The sequence below is a fragment of the Corvus brachyrhynchos genome, unplaced genomic scaffold (genome assembly GCF_000691975.1).
Source record: "Corvus brachyrhynchos isolate BGI_N302 unplaced genomic scaffold, ASM69197v1 scaffold52, whole genome shotgun sequence".
Taxonomy (NCBI): Eukaryota; Metazoa; Chordata; class Aves; order Passeriformes; family Corvidae; genus Corvus; species Corvus brachyrhynchos.
Window position 1 is genome coordinate 2,827,520 of NW_008237221.1, and position 10,071 is coordinate 2,837,590.

Sequence of the window (10,071 nt, forward strand, 5' to 3'; positions counted from 1 at the left end):
GGCTGCGCTGCTCCCGGGAGCTTCGGCCGCGCTGAAAGGCTCCTTCCTCCGCTGCCTGCACTAACGCAGGCTGGCTGGAGACACGGCTGGTCCCGGAGGAGCATCCCATCAGTTACCCAGAGACAGCTGCCAGGGTTCAAACCCACTCCCCCCTCACTGTTCCCTTTCTGTACCTACCTCAAAAGTGTCAGTGCTTCCAAACGGGGGTTAAGCCATGCTCAGTTAAATTCATGTTCACGCTTAACAACACAGTATTCCTTCTTCCATGGATCTCTGGTAATGTCGACGTTTACAAAAACATCACCCATTTGATTACACTGGTGGCTTTTTTCTCCAATAATGTTATTGTTGCTATTGCTGACCTCTCTGCCTTTACTCACAGTCCTGGTGAACAACATAAGTGTTTTGCACTCTTCATCCAAAGCAATCAAGAGTTAAACAGCCTACGTGCCAGAATGTATAGGAGACTGTGTAAGCCAGATGATATTTAGACTTTGATAACTAAGGATATTTTTAATATATCAGGAAGTTATGTCTTCTGTTTCTTCTTTGCAGTGTTTGGAATTAGTTAGATCTTGAATTCTGTGATATTCCCCATTCCATTTGTTTGAGCGCTTCTGCAAATCAAAACCAGTCAAAGTGTCTTGTTAAGGGCTTAATTTGTATTTTTCCATTTGGCATTTTCAGTAGCATAATATTTCTCTGTGTTGTTGGCTGTTCAGAAGAGAGAGGTGCATGACTGAAATAATTTGCTTTCAGTCTGTAGAAGCAGTACAGCATGTGCTGCTTTACCGTGCACACAAACAGAAAACCAACTGCGATGTCTATAAAAGTTCTCACATCTGGACTTTTCAGGATCGTAATTTTAAAAAAATATGACATAATTCAGATTTTATTTAGTATTAAATGTAAAAATTCACTCCTTTTAAAAGTAGCACTTACCTCTTCTGCTGCTTTAATTTTTAACATAGAGTCTTTGTTAATCACCGTGCCTTTCACTGATTTAGATCATATTAAAAATTAAGGTTTTTCACATTCTCTGCCACATTTATTTGAGATAAGAATCCAGCTTGTTTCAGATCCTGTGGACCTGACTTTATTTCCCAGTTAGGTATTCAGCTAAGTGCGAGGAGCCTGTGAAACAGTTTGCTTGGAATAAGTCACATCAGCATACCTGTAGAATTGTAAAAGCAAATAAAAATGTGCAACACTTGACATTTATACATTGTGCTAATGTCTGCCTATATTGAAAAATTTCTGCATATATTAAAAATCTTTGTCATTTTAGATCCAAACTGATGACTTATCATGACTCTCATAGACTGAATATTTCATTAATACCTTGATTAGTCTTCTAATTAGATGCTACAGTAGTCACCTGGTTACTGTTTATTTCATTGGGCACGCATCCATTTAGCAAACAAACTAAAACGTATTTTAGCTTTTAATTTCTGTTGCATAGCAACCACAGAATTATTTTTTTCATAGTATTGAAACTAGAAGTTGACACAGATAACAACAGGCTGAATAACACCAAGTGATTCATTTTAGAGGACCACATAGAGAAACCAGAGAGGCAGAATAATGTTTTCTAGGTTTTTTCAAGAGCTGTGCATGAACTGCAAGCTAGTAATAAACCTGCAATTCTATTTTCAGTTTCTCTAATCTTCTCTCTTTCAAGAGTACCAAATTACATGCCTCTCTTTGACATATCTGTTCATCTGTTCAAAAATAATCTATACCCTGTGATAATAATCTCATATTTATTATCATTTTCCTGTCAAGTTAAGTTAAGGCAAAAATGAAAAATGGGCCTTTCGCACATGGTTGCTGAGCAACAGCAAATAAAGATTTGCTTTTGTGCTACTGCTTCATGAACCAGTCTTTATTCTTGTTGGTGGCCTGCACTAGAGATCTCAGTTACAAATGGCTCACACCAGAATATCATTGTTTGGGCTAGAGCAAGCATTCCATTTTAACCTATAAGGGTCAACAATATAAACAGAAAATAAACAAGTAGTTCCCTGAATGCCAGACACTTTCTTAACAATATTTTCTTATATTTACAATGTTATTTTCTAGATAATAGTTTCTTATGAGGTTATTGTACGCATTATCTACTACCGTGTTAGAGTTGTAACTCCTATTTCTTTTTCTTCGAATATGTAATAAAATTTGTTATAGTTAATACAGTATGAACAAAATCTGCTCATCCTCTGAGGCAGGCTGTTAATAATTTACATGCATGCATTTCCCTTGATTTTTTTTTTTTGATCTTCACATACTTTGATAAATAATCCGAACAGCATGGGAGAGAGATGAAGTTTCACACTATTCCACTTCTCCAGATCTCCCCTTGCCTGAAGGTAATCCTGCCAATCATGCCATCCTTTATTCAGAGGCAACTGTCACTTCTCAATGCTGGTGTGATTAGACCGTGAAAAGGCTTATTTCCCTTAAATTATTAATATTAACATGAATCAATTTTAGAGTTTAAGAGATTAAGTAAAAAAAAAAAATCACTACAGAAGAGAAAAAAATTATCCTTGTTAACTCGTGCAAAAATAAGGAAATAAAATGCACAGAGGGAATGCAAAAGCTGTTCGGGAGAGCCACTCCCTGGAGCCGCTGCCGACGGTACCGAAGTCCTGAACTGCCGCCCCGCGGGAGCTCCCCGCTACTGCCGGGGACTGCAGGGATACACACCCAGCTCGCTTTAAGCTGTGAAAACACAGTAACTTTATTTGCTTTGCTTTGTTATGACGCTTTATGACACAAACTTAGTTATTACAGCATGAAGTCGATCACAGGGCTGGAGCACCTCTCCTATGGAGACAGCCTAAGAGAGCTGGGTGTGTTCAGCCTGGAGAAGGGAAGGCTCTGGAGAAACTTTTAGAGCACCTCTCAGTGCCTAATGGGCTACAAGTGAGGAGAGGGAATTTTTGTAAGAGCATGGAGAGACAGGACAAGAAGGAATGGCTTTAAACTGACAGAGGGCAGGTTTAGATTAAATATTGGGAAGAAATTCTTTATTGCAAGGGTGGTGAGGCACTGGCACAGGTTGTCCAGAGAAGCTGTGGGTGCCCCATCCCTGGAAGTGTTCAAGGCCAGGTTGGCTGGGGCTTTGAGCAACCTGGTCTAGTGCAAAGGTGTCCCTACCCATGGCAGGGGGATTGGAAATAGATGATATTTAGGGTCTCTTCCAACCCAGACCATTCTATGGTCCTATAATTATTATTTGCTGTATTATTATGCTCTTACTGTTACCACTCATTCCTTATAAGCAGTGTTACAAATCACTGTAATTTTTCTCTGCTCACTATAAGTAGCATGAATATGGAAAGATTTCTGAAATGTTACAAGATGCTCACAAAAAGAAATTACAATAACAGTATTTGCATAGCTGAATCCATCCCACTGTAAAAAAAAGTGTAATTTTTCATTATAGCTACAGCAAACATCTTCTAGTATAAAGTCATTGTCATCTTTCAGAATATTATGTATCATTGAGTGAATTTATAATACTAGTTTGTCAGTTAATTTGTTTCAGATATAAAACACTCCAATTACAAATGCCATGTCTATATTACTTTTAACCCTATTAAATTACAGTCTGATATTTACTGCTCTTGTAAGTGTCCTGTTGATGCCTGAGGTTTTAACTTTTGTATTTTTCAAATCCTGTACTGCTTAGTGTGTAACTCTGAAGTTTCTTGTAGGCTGTTAATTTCTGCTCTCTTGTGCTACGTAGACATAACAAAGCTTCTCCGGGCCTGCTCTTCAAGGACACCCAGACCATCCTAGGCCCTAAAAGTATAAACCAAAGAGCCTCTAAGGGGGGCAGGCTGAGGGGAATTACATCATTAAACTGAAGCTTTAATTGGAGAATTAACCCTGATATGCAAATGAACCAAACCTATGAAAGTGTGAAGAACTCGTGACCTGTCATCCATCCCGGGGTCCATCTTGGCAATGGCCTCTGGCTCCCCAGGGGGCACCTTTGAAGGCCTTTCCAATAAATACCTGCCTTATTCCCTTACTCCTGTCTAGTCTCTGTTTCTAAGAGGCCTCTCAAGGCATCAGTTCTTTGGCACCACCAGAAGGGACAACAAGGCTTCCAAAAATTCTCTGGGACTCAGAAAGATCCAGCTCAGCTTCCCCCGCCTCTGCTGGCACCCGGGGTGGGGGGGCAGTTGCTACAGGCCAGGAGGCAGAGGAGCTCCAAGAGCCCAGAAAACTCTCCAGATCCAGCACAGAGGCACGTGAGTAACTGAATAAAGGTGGCATTCTGCTGGCACATGTGTTGGGTGTTAAGAGATCTCTTACAGCTTGTTTAGGGACTTGGAAGAGTCCGGGGGGGTTTCATTTGGTGTTTCCTCTTTTTGTTAGCTTGGCAGCTTGTGAGAGCTTGTCAGGGAACTCGTGTGAAAGTCCCAGGGAATTTAATTTTCCCTCTGTTGGTTTGTTGCTAGCTTGTGTCCAGCCACCACCTTTTGAGAGCCAATTACATGGTGCGGTGGCTTGGAGGCTTGGAATTAATTCCAGCCACAGTTTAAATCCTTGGGTTGTGGGTTTAAATTCTATGTCCCCTAGTTTCTGTTTTTGCTTTATAGAGTGTTTTAGATCTCACTGCTTTATTTTTTGTGAGTTCTCTGTTTATAAGCATAAAACCTAAGGCATCACTGTCTCCTTGCAGCTCTCCTTTTATTTTAGTCTTTAAGAGAAAGATTGCTTCTAAGGTACAGCGGTACAAAACCGCTGTTAATATTAATTTTACAAGTGCTCTTAAAGGTTTCATTGTGATAGACATGCATCATTTAGATATTACACCATCTCTGTTCCATCTGTCTAGTACAAAACATGCAAATACTGTATAAATATCAGAATGAACATGATTTGCTCATCTAAATTAGTTTATACATATATAAACACAACAAACTGCTTTACGTTGCTTGGACATTGTATCAGCATTTACTTGTCTCACACCAGTGTTGGCTTTGTCGGCAAGGGTGTTCCCCATGTCCTTGATCCAGACCAGGAGTCTAACCAAAGCCCATTGGGGTTTTTTACAGGCTGCTTGTCTTGCTTCCTCTGTGCAAAACTGACAGTCGTGTAGTATCAGCCTGGGGGTATATGTGGAGTCAGGCACCTGTGAGGGCTTATATATCCACTAAGTTTAGACATACTTGTCCTTTATTCCTGTTTTGGGCATCAGTTGTATTATCACAAGGCCTATGTTTTGGCAAACTTTCTGATCATGGCCTTAAACAAAGGAAAATTGATCCTTAAGTTATTTTTTCTAGGAGAATTTGATCTGTCCCCCCATTACCTTTGTGTTTATTGTGCATAATGGGTTTCATTGTTAGGTATCCTGAGTTTCTAGCCACATGCTTGGATCAACAGTAAATACTTAAAGCATAGTGATGTTTCAAATGTGCTGATCAAGGCCCTTTTCCATGTCCTAAACTGTAATTTCACTTCTGCCTGCTTCTGATTAATTTCAACTTTTTGCACTTAATCTCATAAAAGTTGTGTCAGCAGCTCAAGGGAGTTCTAGAATCAGAGCTAATTTGGTATCTAAGGCATGAAACACCTATGGTGAATTGCTGATAGAGGCATGCTAAATTTCTGGTGAACTGAGAACCTTAATCTTCCAGAAGTTTCATGTTTTCTCACTTCATGGACCATTTTCTAAATTTCCCTTTGTCTCATGATTAAATACCTCTACAAAACCATTTTGGCAAATTGAATCCCCCATTATGAAACTCAGTTCTTTTAGGCTGTCCGGTGCCTCAGAGGAAAAGGGGACAGCAGAGCACAGTGAGGACCACACCTGTTGTTCACTGCTTTTAAGCCAGGGTGACTTTGAGGCTCCACTCCCAAACATGCCTCTCATCCAGACAAGTTCCTTATTGCACAAGAAACGAAGCACAGAGGCAGCAAAAAGGGATTCTGATAATAGGGTCTGCACCACCATCTAGTGGAATGCAACAGTACCTTCAGAAATAAACACTGGGCACTACTGACTATACACGGAAAAACTTTAACGTCTCATTGTGAGAGACAAGATAAGCAAAACAAAAATGTTTTTATTAAAAAAATTAGAAATTAAGCATTTTTTACAACTCAGATAATCTGAGCTTGAAAAAACATATTAAATAAAAAAATATGGCCTAGAACAAGGTTGCCTAAAACTCTGAAGATTGATATCTCTTTTCAGAAGGTTCACCTTAGTATTTTAAACTTCTGATTCCAACTTACTTTACATGTAAATTAACAATTTACCAAATAAAACAAAGAACCAGCATTGCTACCAATACCATTCATGAGTCATGAACATCCATTTCCATCTTTCACTTTCCATTTCCAACCCACTTTTACCCTTTATTTCACTGTCATCCCCTGGATAAATGACAGGTCTAAAGACAATCCAAGTCCTTTATTTGGAGGCTGCTGTCGATTCATCAAATGTAGAATCAGAGCCAGTGGGACTCTGAGCTGAAAGTTACAACAGAGCACCCATTCCCTGGCTATCACAGTTACTTGAGGTCAGAGAATTTCCTGATTCATGCAAAACCAGATAAACTTTCCTCTAAGTTGTAGGTGGAAAACATTGCAACACAGTAACTTCAGATTAACTCGAGACAGTAACAACAATCATACAAAATATGGCAGGGATTTCAGCCTATCAGTTGAAGTATTTCTCCCATGGGAAGTCTGTGAAACTGTCTTGCAAAATATTCTGTATTAAATTATTAATCATTGTGACATGCTTAGTAAGCTCCAGTTGTCAGGCTCTCAGAGTTTGTAGAATAACACACTAGCTTGCAAATTCAACTAGAATAAAAGAATAAAAAAACTTATTTGAAATTTCATGCTGGAAACAACCTCTGTTAAATGTATGCACCATTTTTGGTTTTAGGGATCTTGTCCCAGTTATCGAGTAGAATTACTAACCTTCATTCAGTACTTAGACAATTACCATTTTACATTGGCATTATCTACATTACAACTCAAGTTCTATGCACAGATTAATGTAGTTTCAATTCCTATCAAATCTTTGTATCCTGACTTGCAAAGCTTGCAGCTCCCAGCTGTGTGACTCCTTTTTTCTGCCCACCTGGAGTTGCTACGTGCCCGTCCCTGAGAGCTTGGGCTTAGGAAGCAAAATGCCCAGGAAAACCTATAGCACAGGCCAGGAGTGCACATAGCTCCAGCATATTTACTGTGCTTACCTTAAATGTTTAAAAAATATATATTTGAGAGGCACAGAATTGAGGCTGGAAGGGACCTCACCAGGTCTAGTACAACATCCTGCAGAAAGGAGCTACTTCGCTTAGATAATTAATAAATAAAATTGATCATCAATTAGATCCTTACCACACAGCTGATGAGTGAATTCACAGGACACAGCTGGGTGCAGGAATATCACAGCTTTCTTACTTTCATGGAGGCTGAAGTGCTTCATGCCCAGCTCTGAGGGTTGGGTTACCAAGTCCTGGCAGGAATGGCCCACGTATCCTCCAGGCCACAAATCCCCCAGGCTGGAACCAGCCCTATCACTGCCTGGGTGGGAAAGGTTGGAATCTTGCCTAGCTTTGGGCTGTCCTTGAACATGTGTCTATATGGATCTTAAAGGGAAGAATGATCACTATTAGGACTTAATTCCCTTGCTATAAAGTTTACAGCTACTGAGGACTCAAAGATTAACATTAAAGACAGGTTGGCTTCACTTTGGTGGTGCCAGAGGGAACAGAGATGCAGGAGCCTGCTCAAATTGGATTATTCCACTGTAGATGACTGGCAAGCAATATTCCCTGCAGTGAGAACAGAGAGTATCACCTCTATCACATGAATACAGATTAGAGAACTTTCCTCCCAGAGCTGCCATCTACTCTGGCTGCTAAATTTACTGCATAACACTGAATGAAATACAAGTGGATTTTTGCATTTCTCATAAAACATATTTCAGAAGGTGCCTGAGAATTTTGTTGAAAGCCTGACTGCCTTAGAAATCAGTAGGAAAGCATACAACAGTTGGACACTTTACGATACACAAAACCACCATTTGGGATTAAATACCCTGACTGCTTCTGCAACCAGCTACAAGCACAAATGGGTCTGGCACCATCTGCAGTTTTGGTTCTTTCTACCAAAGGTACCATCCAACATTCAGAGTTTGGAGGAGAATATAAACAATTAAATTGATTAAAAGAGGTACTTAATAGGAAACAAATTCTGTATTCAGATCTTAGCTGAGAAAATACTGAAAATAGCAACATTGGTAACTTTATTGGAAAACACTGCTCCTAGATGGAAACTGGATAAACTAAAAGCCCAAAACCAGTTTAAACAGTAGAGTAAGTACTAAGAAGAATCCTAGGCTGGGGTGAGCCCATCAAATTAATACCTGTCCTGGGTTGCAATGTATTCTATCACCATCCTCATGAGGTGCTGAAATCAGGTGGGGCAGTGTTTCCTTGCCTCCTCCCCCCAGACTATCTTTCTGTTAATTGCCCATCATTGTCCTGCCGCCTGACTCAGAGATAACTCCCTCCGGACTATCTTCTGTTAATGAGCCTAATCAACACTTGGCCTCATGACTCGTTACCCCATTGTGAGATGCTCCACCCAGAGGGAGGAACCAAGCATCCCATCGTGGATATAAGCTGAGGCTGAACACCAGAGACAACGCCTTTCCACTGGATTTCTAGAGGACAGGAGCTACACAGTCACCACTGGACTCTCTGAGGAAGAGCAGACCCTTTTTTCTACAGGATCGCTGCTTCAGAGGACTGCAGCCACCATTTTACCAGACTGCTACCACCACCCTGACTAACAGGGACTCATGTTGTATCTTGACTCTGTCAGTTTGAACCAGTGTTTTCTTTTAGTTTTTTCTTTCCTTTTACTTCCCCATTAAATTGTTATTCTGACTTGGTGCCTCCCACTGGTTTGTTTTCAAACTAGTACAATACCAAAGCCATCTGCAGGAGTGTCTTGCACAGTTATTTCTGCTCTCTAGTAAGATCTGTGAATACACAGGCAGTGCAGATCCCGGTACCACCTATCTTGCAGGGCTGAATGGAGGGTTTGATTTTGATCCAAGTCAGGAATATGCTGACACCTGATCAGTCCTGGTACTGCCAGGTAGTGTGCAATCCAGAACCACCTTGCCATGAGGGAGCTGTGGAGACGGCCATGCTTTTCCTTGGCTTTAGCTGCCTTCCCGTTGATTAGAAGCAGCCTTTTATTCTGCTAAAAAAGGGATGTATCTCCTCTAAGAAAAACAAAACCAAACCAAAACAGAACTTTATTTTGTAGTTAGTAACATTAAAAATTATCCAGTGGGGCCCATGCTAAATGGGATAGTGACTGGGTGATGAATTTTTGCAGCTTTTATTTATGGGTGATGAAAACTGACCGAATATTATGAATTCAGTCAAGTTGTAGCTATTTATGGGAAGAGGTATCATAATTAATTATAGAATTATAACTAATTATAAACTAATGTTTAATGCAAAGAGCATACTTTCTATGGCAATTTTTCTGGAATGGATAGAGGATACAACACCCCTTTTCTTATTTATGCAGTACATAATTATATTTTCCATCAATATCCGCCTTACCAAGCACATGAAAGAATAGGAAAGAATGCCACAGGCAGAAATCTGCTGATTCTAAATCTAAGGCAATCAAATACATTTCTAAGTCCTTTTGAAAGCATAATTAATGACAACTGGTTAGTAAGTACTAGAATGATGACAATTTGTTCAATTGATCAATTTAAGAGAAAAAAATATTAGACACTGAACAAAGGACCCACTAATTCTTGTGTGTGAATCTATTCCAGAAGAAGCACAGAAATCAAGTATCCTCCACTTCTCAGTCCACCTTCTCTCATGTAAGACCCAAAAATCTGCCGACAGACCTTACATCAAGGCTCCCGAGATTACAGGAGTCTGTAGAGAGGACTGTTTTAAAAATTCACTTCATTGTATTACCAGTTAGAACAGGGATATGCAAAAGAGAGGAGAAGGGCGGCTGTGTAGAGGGAAGCAACACACCGAC

At 40.0% G+C, this 10,071-nt stretch overlaps 1 protein-coding gene across 1 annotated transcript in view; it reads right to left on the reverse strand.

Annotated features, from left to right (window-relative positions):
- NCAPG2 (non-SMC condensin II complex subunit G2) overlaps positions 1 to 1,153 on the reverse strand; it is a 47,655-nt gene extending 46,502 nt beyond the window's left edge. Inside the window, exon 1 of the mRNA XM_017728916.1 lies at positions 178 to 1,153. The gene's annotated coding sequence lies outside the window, so the exon portion shown is untranslated. The remainder of the gene's footprint in view (positions 1 to 177) is intronic.
- Between the last annotated feature and the right edge of the window lie 8,918 nt (positions 1,154 to 10,071).